This window comes from Petaurus breviceps, unplaced genomic scaffold (assembly GCF_028583685.1).
Source record: "Petaurus breviceps papuanus isolate PSGF00001 unplaced genomic scaffold, PetGlider_PUasm1.0 90775, whole genome shotgun sequence".
NCBI classification, from domain to species: domain Eukaryota; kingdom Metazoa; phylum Chordata; class Mammalia; order Diprotodontia; family Petauridae; genus Petaurus; species Petaurus breviceps.
The window spans coordinates 6,461,557-6,480,061 of record NW_027187342.1 but is presented as its reverse complement, the minus strand read 5'-3'; the positions used below and the strand labels follow the sequence as shown (position 1 = coordinate 6,480,061).

Below are 18,505 nucleotides of genomic sequence, written 5' to 3'. Positions count from 1 at the left end.
AGAGAGAGAGAGAGAGAGAGAGAGAGAGAGAGAGAGAGAGAGAGAGAGAGTGTTCTGGTGACTTTCTCAAAAGCTCCCATATGCTCCAAAGCATTTGCCTTAGGATAGGATTTTATCTCTAGGAAAAAAATGTAGTTTGCTATAGATTACTTGTGCAAGACATATTACATCTTAAATCATTAGAGTCTGCTTTATTGATACTATGCCTGCATGATCAGCAGTCCAGGATGGTCTTGAACACTATTCTAGTCATAACTTTTGTTCAAATCAATCTTTGTGGCATGTCAACAGAGATCTGAAAGTGTTTGCTCACTCCAATAGTGTTGCTTTGTAGGTAGGCCTTGCTGATCAGCTTGACTGAAAGTTTCCATAATAATATCTCTCCAAATTTTTCTACTTCTTTGTGCATGTTGCCAGATATAATCCTTTAGGAACCTCTCTGAAGTACTGGAATTATTAGTGTATTTGGTAGTTAGAATGATGCATCCTATATGGTGGATTGCTGTTTACCACCAACTACTTCCCTGGGGTTGATGGTACTTGGTAGAGATTCATATTGAGTTATGAACCGAAACTATCTGCATTACCCAAGTGCAGTGAGTGGTAAGTTCCTACTGTAACATTTATTATGATTTTAAACAGATAAGTGTAGAATCTGTAGCTTCAATATCTTTCTTTAGCAGTTTTCATTCTTGGGACTAATTCTTTGGTTTTGTCTAATTAGATATGTTTCAGATTTTTTTCTGACTTAAGAAAAATCTTAGGATGAATTGACACCTCTTTTAAATTTTTTTGACTCACTACAATCCACATTGAACCCCCTTTCATGTCAGAATACTAGCTTTAATAAATCAGTCTGCTCAAATTGAATAAATCTATTTAAATACTTATAAAATATTAAGGATGCATTTGGGAAAAGCCTCTAAGGTTATTGTGGCACCCATGTACCGCACAGTAACTAATTTATTAAGCAGTTTGCAAACCTGAGAAGAAAGGAAAAAGAAAAATGGTTTCATAAACCAAGAGCAGAAGCCAATTTTTCAGCTCAGATGATGAAAGGAAGCATGCATTTCTAATCAAAAAGACAGATAAGCCTTCTCTCTCCCACCATTCCCTCACCAGCAAAGTGCCTTTTCATCATCAACAACACTCCATTCCTAATGTCTGCCTGGGCCTTTCTGCACCTTCTCCATACACTAGTAATGTACACATAGCATCCCTTTGAAACAAGAGCCCATTAACTGCAGCAGACTACCTTTTCAGTTGACGTTCTTCTGTTGGAAGTCATCAACGGAGTGTTAAATCATTCCTACTGGGCATGCTCAAAACCCTGTCAGTGGGATAAACTGATATTTAGAGCCATAGCATGAAAATTGCTTTTCAACCCCCTTGAAGGACAGTTAAAAAAAAAAGAAAAGAAAAAGGTCATAAACTAGACAGGTAACACCAAACTCATTTCTTTTAAACTCAGACCATTTTTTTCTTCATTGAATTTCTTTATGTGATCATTTTCGGATCTCTGCCTAATGTACTTGACTGTAGTTCCCTCCTTACATGGGTGCATGTACAACCCAACTAGTACCATTGGTCAGAATCTCTAGTTCATTCTGCCTTTCTTTATTCTTAACAGCACCCTCTCTTGCTGAACAAAAACATTGGTACTGAGGACAACTCATTTATTTTTTTAATAACCTCTACTTTTACCATTTGTGATGTAAAGAATTATCTTGATAGCATTTAATATGATGTCAGTGGACAGGTGTGGCTGATTACAACAGAGATCCAAAGATAATGAAGACTCATATATCCTTCCTTGATTTTAATTTTTAATGTTCTCCTTTCTTGGAATTTATGTGTTACTTCCCACACTTTGCCCTAAACCATAGCTAATCTGTTTGTCTATATTAAGGTTTTAATAGTATTTAGCAAGAGCTACATTTAACACAGAAGTTGTAATAAAAAATGTACTATTTTAGAGGTGATAGAGTTGTTAGGCATTTTAAAGATATAATTTACAGGGGCCAGAATGGTTTATAACTCACTGTGTCTTCCTCCTAAGTTGAGTAATATACTAAGATAATAAACAATGCAGTCAGGGATAACACATAGTTGATTGGGAGATGCTTTTTTTTCCTCCTCTTCCCAGAAATGAGGGGGAGAGAAACCTCAGTTTCTAAGAGAACACTTATTTGTGTCCAGTCAAGTCATTTGTTATTTTAGGCCCAGATTCCTAAACCAGTTCCCTTAAAGAAGTTACTTACAACATGTTACTATCTCCTTGCCTTATGATCAAGCTGGTCAGGACATGCTCAGAAACAGGGCTTTAGATAATTATTTTCCCGCCAGTAGGTGTGGTAGAGGGATCTAGAAACTGTCATCTTTACTAGCAATCAGGGTGACACTTCACAACAGCTCTGAGTAATGCAGTGGAGATTAAGACCAAATTGAGCATTGCCATTTCTGAGGGTAATCAATTTTCATGCCATCATAAAAGGCGCCTGACATTTCTCACCACAGCTTGGGTCTCTACATGACTTTTCCAGATTTTGTTGGGTTACTTGTTCCCTTTTCCTATGATATACAGATGATACAGAAGCATCCCAAAACCATTGGAAGAACACTGTTACAGTCATGTGTGTGCGTGTGTGCGCACGCACACACACATACACACTCAGTATGCCTAATCATGCTCAGATGAGCATTTTGTTGGGTTGAATGAATGAATGAATGAATATTTTTATTTTCTTAATGCAAAAGCTAGAGGAGAACACACTGCAAATAAGCAGAGAAGTGGTTGGGTAGAAAGGGTTAAGATTCTGGAACTTGAGGCTTGTGGGGGTTGTGGGATGGAGGTGGAGGGTAAGGGTGGGGGTAGGGTTGGAATCACCAAGTCTGAAGCCCAGGGAAGGTTATCTCTGCTTTTGTGCAGGCTGGTTTTAATCACTTTCTTGTACCTCTCCCTGACTTCATTTATCAAACCTTCACATAAAAGTTGCAAAGTGAGGTTATTCAGCGGGTACCCCCATCCGTCTCAGATTATTGACTAGGGTGGTTTATTGCAGAAGCCAATCTTGGGGGATGGCATTCTTCTGGTTTCCAACAAGCAGTCTGCTTTTGTTTTATATTGTAATTGCCCAGGCCCAAATTGGAATTGAGTGCAGCCCCAAAGTTCTTTCAAATAAAGCCCTTCCAGACTGTTGGATGCTGCTTCTGGGTGTGAGTGCTTGCAGTCTGCTTTAGAGATTTCCTCTTTGGAGGATTTACCGATTTGAAACAAATCCCTCGGCTTTGGTCCTAAATCACATAATTTTGATTGTAAGATGATCAGAAATACACAGAACTCTAAAAATAAAGTGCTAGCACCAACTTTTCTCATGGTGATATTTGTCTAAGTTCTTCTTGTCTACTGTTTTCTATGTAATTCTATATGCTTCTCTCATGAAATTTAAACAAACAACCTATTTGCTCAGCAAAAGAAACAACTTTTCTAATTTGGGGGGATAGTGGACCCTGTGGGGAAGTGAGTGGTGGTGACACCAGAAGTGTCCTTAAGTTATATAAAAAATGGTTGACATTTTAGAATCTGCCACATTAAGGAATCACAGTAAGATGTTTACTAATGCCTAGGGACACTAGATGCATAGCGCCATAGAAAGATTTGTTGACAAGAACTGTGTCAAATTTATCAGAAGTTCAGCTGCTATAGTGGAGAAGGGCCCAGGAGAGTCCAAGTGTAATGTCACGTTCAAGGAGAATGATGGTGAGGAAATCTGAAGGGAACTGGGATTTTCTAATGTGCATTACTAAATTTTCTTCTTTCTTTGAGGGAGGGTGAGAAGCAAAAAGGGCTTAGAGGTGAAACCTGAAAGTTCAATACAGGGTGGGACTCCAAAATGATGGAAATATCATGTAAGAAATACATAAGAACATAATGAATGGGTCAAAGAATAAGAGATATATTTAAAGAGCAGGGGTGTACAAGTCTTTGTGAGATACAGAAAAACAGAAAATATTTTGGGAGGAGCCTATGGGAGGGGTGGCATATTCTTACCATTAAGAAATAGAATATCTCCTTGCTGTCTTGGGATCAATTGAAATATGTAGATATGAGTAAGAGGAGAATGACAAATGAGGTTAACTAAATGATTGCGAAAGGATAGAATGAAGGCATGAGTAAGCTGGTACAGAGGAGAATCAAATGTATGAATATTTGATAGAGTTTCTGTTCCTCAGGTGGTAATAGACTTGTCCATAAAATATGAAAAGTCAAAGTCCCTCTGCAGTCCCCTGGTAACAAGAAGAGAGTTCCAAATGCCTACGATTAAAAGTAGGTCTGAATAATACATTTAGGTGCTTATTTGAATGAAAATCTTTTGAAGCTGATTGCTATACAACCAGGCAGATAACTTTATAAAAAATATTTTTAACCGAATTTCATATTTAGCATATTATGGTGACATCCCTCCCCTCTAATAGGGAAGGATTCTTTTCTCTTTTACTCTGATCCTAAAGATAATGACAATGGTTGAGTCCAAACCGAGATGAAATTGTGAGAGGCAGTATGGAAATGAGCGATGAATATGAAGTCAGAAGACATGAGTTTGTAATCTTATTCTATTTCACCATTTACTAGCTATGTGACCTTGAGCAAGGCATTTACAATTTGAGCCTGTTTACTTAATTATAAAATGGAATAATAACATCTGCCTTACCCTCCTCACAATACTATTGTAAGGTTGAAATAAGAAGAGACTTCCCAAATGTATGCAACAGTGGACTATTTCTGTATACTGATATACCTTTTCATGAAATCATTTAGTCAAATAAATTATTTGGCTTATATCATATTAAAATAAAACTAAACATTTAATATTTTTAAAACAGCATAAGTAATTTTAACCATAAAATATGCATCATTAATAACTATATATAATAATGATAAAAATACATTGATAGGGTGGGAGGGTTAGGGTGATTAATGAGCAGGAAAATTATCTTTTTCAATTTCATCTGTACACTAGGTTTTTATCATTTGGAAAATATCAAAAATATTATTGTGTAAATTTACTATCCATAGCTTTAACTTTTTCATAGTCACTTTTTTTCTTTACAGATCAGAATATGAATTTGATTTGTGTTCTGTTGATTTACTTACATAACATTGTCCCCTGAAATATCTATCAAATGTATGTTTTAGAAAGAATTTTTTATAAAATTAATTTCCTTTATTAACATCACTAAGAAAAACAGTAATTGATTTCAAACTCAAATATCCTTTGAAGTACCTCTGCACAATAAAGTTCACATTTTAAAATAATATATACATACCCTCCTTGCTGCCCTCATATTGTCAGATAATTTTGCAAAGAGCTTTCTTTTTAGTGAAGTTTTCTTTAAAAAGTTGATTGCTCTTATAACAACTTACAGAATATCATGAAGTTCCTCACCTGTGTATCTTCGTAGAAATTATTGTAGTGAAACCTACAGTGTGTCCAAATTGCTTGGAGAGCCTTGCTTTAAAGTTTTCCTAGTAGATCTAAATTTTGTCCCAACATCAGCTGGGCACCATCAGTATATAGTTAAATACAATTCTTTCATACTACATAATTTTCATTTTAAAAAATCCTTCAACTTTGTTGAAAATTCTCAGGATGTGGCAATGTCATCAACAGATTCAAATATTAACATAACTATAGTATCAATTTCGATGACATATTGTATATGTGTAATCATGAAAACATTTTAATATATGTTACTATGTCTACTTACAAGAAAGATTTTAGTGTCTCAAGTAATTGGTTGCAAGGGTCTTTGAATATATGATATGGGCAGTTCTTTTTGTATATCTAGAATATATTTGTCATTGTTACTCTTATTGAGCTTTTGAAACTTATTTGCACATAATTTACCAACTATAATTTTCACCGTCAGGTAGTCATGTTCTTCCTATCAAATGAGGCCTTTTTTTTCTTAGCAATTATTTAAAGAATCATATAGAATGTAAGCAATCTTTTTGATGTCATGATTTTTTAAAGTTTGTCTTTGTCTACTAAAAGCACCTAATTTTCTTTGGAAAAAATAATCTTGTCTTATCAACATATATTGCATATGTACTTGTAAGATGGTATGTTGGTGCATTAGGTTTCAAACTATTTATAGCCAAAATATAAAAACAAAAGTGTTTTTCCAGTCCCAGTCCCAGTGATTACCAATGGTAAGTGAAGTGGGTTATATTTTTTAGATCTGGGATTATGTATTTTTTTACTTTGTTTTCCTGTATGTATATTCTCCTTAAACTGTCACTATTCTTTTTGCTTTTATTAGTTGCACCTTCTCTTGTGCATTTTCTTTTCATGATTTGGTAAAGAGTTGCTAAGTATAAAAAGCCTCATTTGATAGGAGGAACAGGACTGCCTAACAGTATACAAAGGTCAAAATGAAAATTGGCAAGTTATGTGCAAATAGAACTCAAAACTTACTGATAATAAATAATGGTGATGAATATACTCAATTGCAGATAATATAGTAGCAAGAAGATCTGACCATATAATATGTTCAGAGAAGTATTAGCTCATTCATCTCAAAGGGATATAAATTCATTCAAAATATCAATAAAATTTGAGGTAAATTTCAATGTTGTTGAAAATTTCGAATGATTATAACTGATCTAGAGTAATTTTAATTTTTATAAGTTGTATTTTTGAAGCTTATTTAACTAATTTCCAAAATTAATGGTATTGAAAATTTGACAGGTATTGTGTTAATGTATAATTTCCATACAAATATTATTTAAGTTTGAGTTTATAGACTTCATGTCCAAAAAGCAGCACAAAGACATGTCAGCAGTGCCATAAGCTTGGAGTGACTTACAGTAATGGTAATAGACTGCATCTTTGTTGAAATTCAACATTTGCCAACTCAGATTTGACCTTGTTTACACACACCATATTAAATAAGTGCCACATCACATTTAATATAAGTTGGGCAAAATTAGCTGTCTAAGTGTGGAAAAGGTTAGTGTGGAACTCTGTTGGAACTGAGGGGGACAGAGGCATGGTCCAGCCACTGCCAGAGAGAGAAGGGGTAGAGGCATGGTGGCTGTTCTTCTGCCTCCATGTGGCTGTGTCAGAGCTCCTGGCCTACAGATTGCAGGGGGACCAAGCATCCAGTCTAAGGGGTAATTGCTTTTGCTTTAACCTGTCTGGCTCTTGATTGCAGTCTTGTGTGGAGGTCCTGGGGTGTGTGAGCAGTGAGCCAGAGCTTGCGGTACCCAGCTAATAGCTTTGGCAGCTGAGAAAAACCCAGAGATTTGGGACAAATCTCTCCCCTCTGGAAGCAGAGTCCTACTGCGGCAAAGAGCTCAAAAGGCAAGTAATTGAGTGGTAACATGAGCAAGCAAAGGAAGCAAAGCAAGCACAGCAATCAAACCTTAGATTCATTTTTTGAGGACAAAAAGAATCCAAGCATGGAGTGGGAGGAAGACAATGAAGTCAAAACTCCTGCACCAAAAGCTTCCAAGAAAAATATCAACTGGTTACAGGCCATGGAGGAGCTCAAGAAGGATTTTGGAAATCAAATAAGAGAATTGGAGAAAAAATTAGGATGAGAAATGAGAATGATGCAAGAAAATCATGAAAAGTAAGTCAACAACCAGACTGAAGAAAATAATTCCTTAAAAAATAGACTAACAGGGGTGGCCAGGTGGCTCAGCAAATAAGAGCACCCGCTCCAGTGTCGGGATAACCTAGGGATCAAATCAGGGCTCAGATACTCAGCATCACACCCAGAAATAACTGGCCTTGTAACCTTGAGCAAGTTACTTAACCCCGATTGCTTTAAAAAAAAAATAGACTAACTCAAATGGCAAAAGAGGCCCAAAAAGCCAGTGAGGAGAAGAATGCCTTAAAAATCCAAATTTGCCAGATGGAAAAAGAATATCAAAAGCTCACTGAAGAGAATAATTCCTTCAAAATTAGATTGGAGCAAAGGAAAGCTAATGACTTTATGAGAAATCAAGATACTGTTAAACAGATCCAAATATGAAAAATAGAAGGCAATGGGAAATATCTCATTAGAAAAACCATTGACCTGGAAAATAGATCCAGGAGAGGTAATCTAAAAATTATTGGACTTCCTGAAATCCACGATCAAAAAAAGAACCTAGAAATCATCCTTCAAAAAATTCTTAAGGAAAATTGCCCTGATATTTTAGAACCACAGGCAAGAAATTGAAAGAATTGCCCTGATATTTTAGAACCACAGGCAAGATAGAAATTGAAAGAATTCACCAATCCCCTCTTGAAAAAGATCCCAAAAAGAAAACTCCTAGGAATATTATAGCCAGGTTCCAGAGTTCCCAGATCAAGGAGAAACTATTACAAGCAGCCAAGAAGAAACAATTTGAATATTGTGGAAACACAATCAGGATAACACAAGATCTAGCAGCTTCTACATTAAGGGATTCGAAGGGCTTGGAATATGATATTCCAGAGGTCAAAGGAGCTAGGATTAAAACCAAGAATCTCCTACCCAGCAAAATTGAGTACTATGTTTCAGGGAAAAATATGATCATTCAACAAAATAGAGGACTTTCAAGCATTCTTGATGAAAAAATCAGAGTTGAATAAAAAATCTGACATTCAAATACAAAAAGCAAGAGAAGCATGAGAAGGCAAACAGGGAAAAGGAATCATAAGGCACTTATCAGAGTTGTACTATTTACATCCCTACATGGAAAAATGATAATTGTAACTTACGAAACTTTTCTCAGTATGAGAATAGTTGAAGGAAATAGAAATGAACATATATGTATACATACATACATACATATATGTCTATATAGGAGGGCATATGTTCTTATGAATACATATGTGAGTATGTGTATCTATATATGTACAGGTATACATAGAGGGCACAGGATCAATTGAATAGGAAGGGATGATATTTTAAAAATAAATTTAAGAGGTGAGAGAGGAATATAATGTGAGGAGATAGGGAGAGACAGAATAGGGTAAATTGTCTCATATAAAAGAGGCAAGGGAAAACTGTTACAATGGAGGGGAAGAACAGGAAGGCAAAAGGGAATGGGACAACCATATACTCCCATTGAATTTGGCTTAAGAAAGGAATAACATATACACTAAATTGGGTATCTTACCCTACAGGAAAGTAGGGGGGAAGGGAATGAAAGGGGGGGATGATAGAAAGTAGGGCAGATTGCTGGGGGGAGGGTAGTTAGAAGCACACACTTTTGAAAAGGGACAGAGTCAAAGTAGAAAATAGAATAAGTGGGGGGTGGGATAGGATGGAGGAAAATAGAGTCAGTCTTTCACAATATATCTACTATGGAAATGTTTTGCATAAGTACCCATGTACAACCTTTAAGAGGGAAGAAGGGAAAGAATCTGGAATTCAAAGTTTTAAAATCAAATGTTTAAAAATATATTATTATTTTATTTTTTATATGCAACTGAGAAATAAGATATACAGGCACTGAGATATGGAATTCCATCTTGCCCTACTGGAAAGTTGGAGGAGTTATGGGGGAGGATATAGGAGAGAGCAGATTGGGGTTGTGGCTAGGGGAAAGACAGGGAGAAAATTTGTAACTCAAAATCTAGTGGAAATGAATGTTGTAAATTAAAATAAACATAAAATTTTTTAAAAGAGAAAAAAAAATCTGGCCTCATATACTTGCTAACTGTGTGACCCTGGGCAATCATTTAACTGTTCTTGCCTCAATTTTCTTATCTGTAACATGAACTGGAGAAGAAATGTCAAACTATCCCAAGTGTCTTTGACAAGAAAACTCCAGAAGGGGTCACAAAGAGAGACAGAACTGAAAAATGACTGAACAACAACTCTTAGGTTCAATGCTATGGATTTTATTGATAGCCTTCTGCTTGCTATTATCACAGAGAATAACTCTCATGGTTATATTTTCAGTTCACATAGGAAGAGAGAGTGATCCAAAGGCAGGATCTATTTTCTCTGGTTGCATCTTGTATGTTGCCTCCTCTGTGAATATTTTCTTTGAGACTCCAACTCACGTAACTCTTTTTCTGACCTCTTATAGGTCATAAATATTGTCTCTATCATACTTTTAAAAAACTTAATTATATTGTCTTATGTCATTCTTTAATAGTCTGCATTATGCAAGTTCTTTGTTCCAAACAAGGTAATAGGTTTAAAGTCAGGAGCTGAGTCATATGCTTTAAAAAGAAATCCCTCCTAGAGTGTAACACAGTATTTGCCATACATATTTAAGATTGATTGAATTAAACTGAACCAAATGGCCACTCGGCCTTCTTTGTCTACCTTAGTCATTTTCCAACGTCTTTGCCCTAGCAGACCAGACTCTAGAGAAACTTTGAAGCCCTCAGTTGGGAATGTGACTTCTAAGTTGTGAGACTTCTCTATATTAAGGTACCCTCAGAATGAACCGATGCTTTTTAAAACCTGCTGATTTCTGAGCTGCCACACCATAGGTAGGCCCCAACATGCACACACCTTGTCACCTCTTCTTTGAAGAATTGTCATCAAATCAACACTATCACATATACATATATGTATATACACACATTTGTATATATACATGTGCACACGCAATGTTCTATTCATATAATATACACACATGCATGCACATGTGTATTCATACACACATTATCTAAACATTCATTATATATACGCATTTATATGTGTACACACATGCATATGTGCACATGTGTATGCATATATATGTTATCCAAATAATACACATATTTACACATGTGTACAGACATGCATATATACAAACATTTTGCCCTTTGGGTGGTGTGTATATATGTATGTGGATATATAGATGTATATGTGTATGTATGTGTGCATTTATTGACACTTATATATGCATACGCATAATACATATATAATCTATTCACATATATGCCACACACACCTAGAAATATGTTATGTTTATTATGACTACATATACACATATACTGTGTACATATGTATTGTGTATATATACATATGCATACACATATAATTTTAATATATGCATGTAGTTTGGGATATATATGTATACAAACATAAATATATATTCGTGCATACATATATATGTGTATGTATGTAGCGCTGGCCCCTGCTGCTGAAAAACCAGATGTGTTACATTTTACCTTCCTCCTGGGATTTCTAGAACCTTTAAAAGGGTGGGAGGGTCTCGACTCTCTGCAAATGGCTCTAGCCCCCACTGATGATCTTTCCTCAAATGTAGGGGGTAGGTCCTCTGAATCCTAGTTCCATTTAGTCACTAACGGTTGGAATAGCTTTTCTAAATAATATTATCTTCAAAATGTATCACCATAAATAAATGAATTTGTTCCCCAAAATATTGGACTTAATTGTACCTACTCTCCTGCTTACCACCTCAGTCTCTGGGTGGTTGGTTGGGTGGGGGAGAAATTAGGTTCATAACTTAACTCAGTTTCTGTAGAGCATAGTCCTAAGTTCCAAGTCCAAAATTGCCCTCAAATCTAAGGTGCCCCAGCTTTTCTGGGCATCTCTATGGAACTGGCTGGCATCCTTTCAGAAATTATAGCTTTGAAGTTGGAATAGCTTGAACTTCCAGTTATAGTAGGGATCTCTATTGTCACTTGAAACCTAGAAGGACAAATGAAACAAAATGCACATAGCTCCACACCCATCTTGGAGCTGGGGTAAAAGAAAAGAGTGCGTCCTGTGAACTGTGATCTTCATTCTCATTATCTGAATGCAACAAAAGTGCTCGGGAAAAGGGAAAGACTTTCCGAGGATGGTTAGTTTTAAAGACATAGCTTGTTCTAGTTATATAACCAATGAAAAAGGGTGTTATCCCTTCTCACATGGATACTACCTCCACCCACGTTAGGGAATCTGGGCCTATGCAGGGCAAGACTCTTTATACTCACACACATGCCCTATATACATATGCATATACACATGCACATGTAAAAATACACACATATTATATATGTACATATGTCTACATATAAGAGAAATTTATATTTAATGTCATTGGCTTTTTAAAAATTTTTTGCATTTTATGCATTTAAAGACATTATAGTCCATAAGTTTCATCAGATTGCCGAAAGGATCAATGACACAACAAGTTTGAGCCCTCTTGTTCTAGATCAAAATCCCTTTCCACAGCCACCACTCCCCTGTATGTGTTGCCTCTCTCATTAGAATATATGGTCCTTGAAAGCTGATAGTATCACGCTTTTTGTATTTGTGCCTAGCCCATAGCAACAGTTAATCTTTTATCATGTATCCATTCATCCATGGAGGACCAGTCTTACTACTAGAAATATGGAAAGATAGTCATTAAGGCCCACGAAGCTTCTCTTCCTCTCCCAAGAGAGGTGCCATTACTGACAATGTAATAACTCTTACTGGGGCTTTTTGGATGGGAAGTGGTGCTGCTTAGGAATTCAGACACATGAGGCAGATGTGCTCCCACACTCCTGACTGATGACCAATATAGTATAAGCACTGTGAGTGCACTGGTGATTCATTACGTTGGGTCGCAGACTGGGCTTGCTACCTTGCCAGTAGCTAGTACCATGTGGAGGCAGACAGCTGCCTCTCCTGTTTTTCCTGAGCCTGATGGCTTATTTTAGGAAGAAAGATGGAGGGAGCAGCAAACCCTCCCACTCAGTGCCAGTTCTTGGAGCAGGTGGCACCAAGTTTTGCTTCCCTATTCATATCTGACTTCTAGGACAGTCCCTTGTATGTAGTAATCACAATGTTTTCAATTGACTCTGCATTCTCCCTACTTGTAGTTAACAACTGATCCAGAGTAGTCAGAGAAAACTTTGCTTAAATAGTATGGCTTTCCCTTCTTGATCAAATTGCCAACTGTTAGCTTTAATTGAGCAAGGTGTCTCAGGATTTTTCATTTTGTTCTCTTTTTTCCTTAGATATTTTTTTTTCAGAACTAGGAACCTCCCCTGCTCAGCTTACTGAATTGCTATTAAATAAACTCCATTTAAAACTTCACATGCCATTATTGTTTCTCTTGAATTCCCCCCCCCCACTCACACACACACACACACACACACACACACACACACACACACACACTAGAATATCTTTCTTCATGCTTGCCTCCTCCTCTGCTATCGGTTTGTTTGTAATTCTATTTTCCTTTGGCCCTTTTCACCATGTTGTTGCCCTGTTCCACTTTGATTCTGCAAGTGAACTTTCTTCCTGTTTTTGGTTACTTTGCACACCTGGCAAACACAGCATCATAAATGATGAAAATAGAGGTGATTTCATTGAAAACAATTACAGTAAAGGCTTTCAAATGACCAAACTCCAGTTTGTAGTGAGTATGTGGATTCCACAAGTATGCTCCACAGTTAAATGGGACCTTTGCCCACAAAAATGTCCCTACAGTTTTATTTTTTTCTGATTTCTTCCTTCTTTAGGAAGACTATTTCCTTTCCTGACCAGTTTTCATAGCATCTGTTCTTTCTTGTTGCCAAAAAAAAGGATAGTTAGCATCCTTCTGTTCATAAATGAGAACAGGAAGCTGGATAAATCAAACCTAGTCCAATTACCTCAACTTAAGAAACCTTGCCTGACACTTGGTTTGGTTGAGTCAGACATGGCATTACAAAAAATATTCTCTGGCTACTGTTTCCAGAGCCCCAGCCAAGTTACTAACCAAACATCACTTTCTAATGAATATTGTTAACTAAAAGTAGAACCCACTATCTACTCATTTAAATTTAAAGTCAAGATGTGGAGCAGAAATGAGTTATTCTGGCTTAAAAACAAAGTCTGGTGAACGGGTGGATTAAAGCCAAGCGGGGGACAGCTAGTCTCCTTGCCAACTACTGGAGGGTCTTCTCTCCCCTACAGCTTACACTCCCTTTCCCCCAAAATAATCTGGCTCCTTCTGGATAACTGGAAAACACAAAATCAAACACCTGTTTACTAGATATGTAGAACTATATGGCTGCCACTGCTGATCCATCTGTAGAATGTAACATAACATTCACCAGCTGCTTTACTTAGCATGGGGTGGAAACAAAATCCATTGATGAAAACATCAACAACGTACTTTTATACCACAGTGATTCCAATCCTTCCTACTTTTTTTTTTGAAATGGCACACTCACTGATATGGCTTTTGTGAGCTTATGAAGGCACGGGCATGGACAAATACTATGTCTGAATAGAGCAAAACAGGGAAGAAATAACCCCACATGAATTTTATCCCAGTATGCAGCATTCAGAGAATCAGTTGTAAGGCATACCAGGGTTGGGACTGAGGTCACAAAGCTAGTGATTTTTCTCATCAGGATATAACTGCCCTTAATTGTGCCCATCATTTTTTAAATCAGCATGAAGATGCTGTGTTGGCAATAACTACTGAGGAGAGCTAGTCTCTGATTTCAGCAAAGTTCAATATAGAGATTTAATTTAGGATGAGAGAAGCAGGAACAGATTCTTTTGAAATTTAGCAAAGGTGCTGTTTGCTATCTTCTCTATATGAAGAGGATATTCTTATTCTAATTTTTTCATCATCACCACTACCATAAAAATATAACTAACAAAAGGCATTCATTAAATACCTAGATACATTGCTAAGTAATATATAAAGAGAATATGTATGGTATATCAGGTATAAAAGAGCTTGTACTCTAAGAAGAAATTTCCAATTTAAAAGTTTTTTTCTGTTGATATTACAAATTCAAATACTTATTGGAACAAGACCAGGATATAAATCAGAGATCCATTTTATATTATGATTATGTTGAGTGACAGAAAAATAAAACATTGAAACAAAAGAAAGATAAAGTCAAAAATGTTAACAAATTTGTACTTTAAAATGAGCACAAAGTGGGAATAGCTATCCATCCTGAGCTAAGTAGCAGCTAGGTGACACATTGAGTAGAGCGCCAGGTGTGTAGACATCTTCTTGAGTTCAAATCTGGACTTAGACACTTACTAGATGTATGACCCTGGACAAGTCACTTCACTTGCTTCAGTTCCTCATTTGTACACTAAGCTGTAGAAGGAAATGGTAAACGACTACAGTATCTTTGCCAACAAAACCCTAAATGGGGTCACAAAGAGTTGGACATGAATGAAAAATGACTGAACAACAAAAACAAGCTAAACTAAATAAAACTCGAATCTAGTTTTTTTTTCTTTAAATTTACAGATTCTATCCAATGAGAGTCATAGAATTGAGGAGTGGTTAAGAATCTTTGAGGATATGTCATTTAATCTATCTACTTGGGTTAAGGATAGAATGTAGATCAATATTTGTGCTAGAATACCTTTCAACTTCAAACATATAAGAAAGAGAAAATTCTATATCCTACTTTGTTGTTTAGTCATGTCTTACTCTTCATGATCCCATGGACCTTATTACCCATGGCAAAGATATTGGAATGGTTTGTCACTTTCTTCTCCAGTGGATTAAGACAAACATGGTTAAGTGACTCTCCCAGGGTCACACAGCTAGCAAGTGTCTGAGGTTGAATTTGAACAAAGATGTTCCTGAATCTAGGCCCAGTGCTCTATCCAGTTGCCCATCTATATCCTATAGGATCCAGAATTATTCCTTGTGCATAGTAAATGTTTGTTGGATAAGTAACTGTACCTGTTCAAATAAAGATTGCATGTCTGTCCCAAATCTGACTTGTATACAACCTGACTATAGATTATAGACTGTTCTCTTTATTAGAAATAAAATTGTTTTATTAGTATTATTTTAGACCCCACACAGTTCCTTCTGTAGAGATATCATAAAGCACAGTTTAAACTTTGTCTTCTCATCAGGAGTAGAAATAGTAGTACCATCTTCCCCATTGGTAAATTCAGCAGAAGTCCATGTAGTTAATTCCTTCCCCTGTATCACCTGAAGCTACTAGAAGTGGTTGTTAGGAGGGGATCACCCAGAATTCCCTCTCCAAATATTTTGTATTTTGCTGGTCATCTGAAACTATATATATTTTTGCTATAGATTTAGATGCTGGCTCTTTGGACCTCATTGGGATTTAAAGAACATAGGGATGATGAGTCCCATTGAGTAGTGATGGCTTCTAAAAATTTTTTTTCTTTTAAGTGAGAGGCTTTCCCTTTAAAAGAGTAAAAGATGGGTTTGGGGGTAGTAAGCAAAGGGTGAGGAAACTGAGAACAATCCTTCTTTATGAACTACCTTGAAAATTTTGTTGAATTTCTGGGGTCAACTTTGCAGCTTTTTCCTGCAAAGAAGCAGCTTTGCCTCTCAAATGGGCTAGTGATACAGAGCTTTTAATGAGTCTGAATGAACTAAACCTTAGTTTAGGGTCCTTATATCCTAACCCAAGCTAAGAAAGCAGAACAAGGAAGTGAGCTGAGCATCATGAGAAGAGTGACCTTGTTATTATCACAGAGGTGTCGGTCAAGCCCAAGGTGGGGATGTCAAGATGAAGGTGGGTAAGATAGTTTAGGATCAAAGAAATGGAAAGAAAGAGAAATTGATAAGGTACCTAAGTATTTCATTACTGTGGTGAGACAGAGGACCTCTGAGAGAAAGGTAGAACAGGCAAAGAAATATTTCTTTCCTAAAGCACATCTCCCCAGTGTCCTTTAGCTTTTTTATATACTACAACTTTTATTCAATAATTTGGATAGGAAGAGGTAGCCTGGCATAGTTAATAGAGGATTAGTCTTAGAGTTGGGAAGAATTGACTTGAGTCAACTGATCAATTAACAAACATTTTAAAGTCTCTTCAATGCTAGGGACTTTGTTAGTTGTTGTTGATACAAAGACAATCATGAAACAGGTAGACAGGGGGAAGATTGTTGGGTAATGATAGATAGGAAAATTGAAAGTATATGGGAGGAGGTACATGAAAAAACAGCAAATTTTATATTACCTTTTGAAATGCTGTCTCTTAGATTTTTGAAAATTTCTCTTCTTTTTCTTAAAGTTTAACTTTTTTATGTAGAATTCCTTTATATCTTATCTTTTGTGACAGACATTAATTTATTCACTTTTAGAAAAAATCAAATTTCTTCAAAATATGTGAACCTTTCTTATAAGGCAATTTGTTTTTCAAAGTATAACCTTAATTTTTATACTATCTGAGAACAACTTACCAATTTAGTAAAGGGTATGATGGTCCATTTATTTGAATGAACCAATATGGTAGATGAATGTACATTCCATGATAATCTGATCCAATGTTTAATTCTTCTTACTCTTAGGCAATTTTTCTTTATAGTTAATTTAAATCTTTCCTTCTATAATTGAAACTCATTTGGTTTGATTTGGTGCTCAGTAAAGATTTATAATACTTAGCCACTAATCTTTGTGTAATAACTCATCACATGCAGAACTCTGATTTCAGTGGGTATTCTATACTTAGAACAGGGAGAGAATTGAGAAGCAAGACTTCTGAATTGACTTAGACTTTGAGGGGCTTTTCAGGACTCTAATTCTGACTGACCTTGGAAAGTCATGCAAAGTGGTAATTTTCCAGTAAAGTCCCTTTTGATCCCACAGATAAGTCAGTGGGCAGAAAAAAAGACTACAAATGTGTCTGACTTAAAAATGAAATTGGCTCCTTTACTTCTTCCCTGGACAGTTTGGTCCATCCATTCTATTCTATATATACTCTTGATATGTTGCAATTATCCACTTGTTCCCATGGTATTGAGTAGAGATGCTTCTAGTCATGGACAGGGAATATTTGACTCATGGCTCAATTCAAGCTCTTTAGTCACCATACTTGAGAAATAAATTTGTCACTAAGGAAAATGAAATCCAATTTATAAAACCTTAAATCTGTATTGCTTAAGGAGTTCTTCAATGACTCAGGAGGTCAGTTCAAAGTTTTAAAAGACCAAGGTCTTACAGAACAAGGTTATCCATTTAAGCTTCCTCCCATTGGAACAAGTATCCTTTATTGAATATTACCTAGAGAGGTAGAAAATATGAGTGAAGTATTGAAACAGTCTTCACAGTGAATAGATCTTTACAACATGTTACCTTGATATTTCAACTTGAAGATCAGAGGTCAGAGTGATAGAAACCTTTGTATAGAAGCGTTGTGGATAATTTGGCATCATGTGGCCCTGCAGAACCTCACTATGCAAGGCTATCTTTTTCTATTTAAATTATTGGGCTATTGAATTGATTGTTTTATTTGTTCTCCTAAATTTTAACTATAAGACGACTGTGGGTTGTTGTTTATATTTCAAGTTACTACTCTTGGAATTGAGCCTCAAAGGTTCCCTGTCCAACCAATACCTGAACAAGAATCTTTTCTGTAACACACCTGGGAAATGGTTGGCCAGCCTTGCTGTCTTCCAGTGAAATGGAACTCGTTACACCCCAAGACAGCACATTCTGCTTCTAGACAGCTCTAACATAAGGAAGTTTTTCCTGACATCAATCCTAATTGACTTCTGTGCATCTTTTATCCATTACTTTTATATCTGCCTCCACTCTGCAAAAAAGTAAAATAAATTTACTCTCTCTCCC

At 36.2% G+C, this 18,505-nt stretch overlaps 1 long non-coding RNA gene across 1 annotated transcript in view; it reads left to right on the top strand.

The window, feature by feature from the left end:
• The window catches only part of LOC138146934 (uncharacterized), a 175,526-nt gene that overhangs the window by 134,849 nt on the left and 22,172 nt on the right, over positions 1-18,505 (top strand). The gene's annotated exons all lie outside the window — the stretch shown is intronic.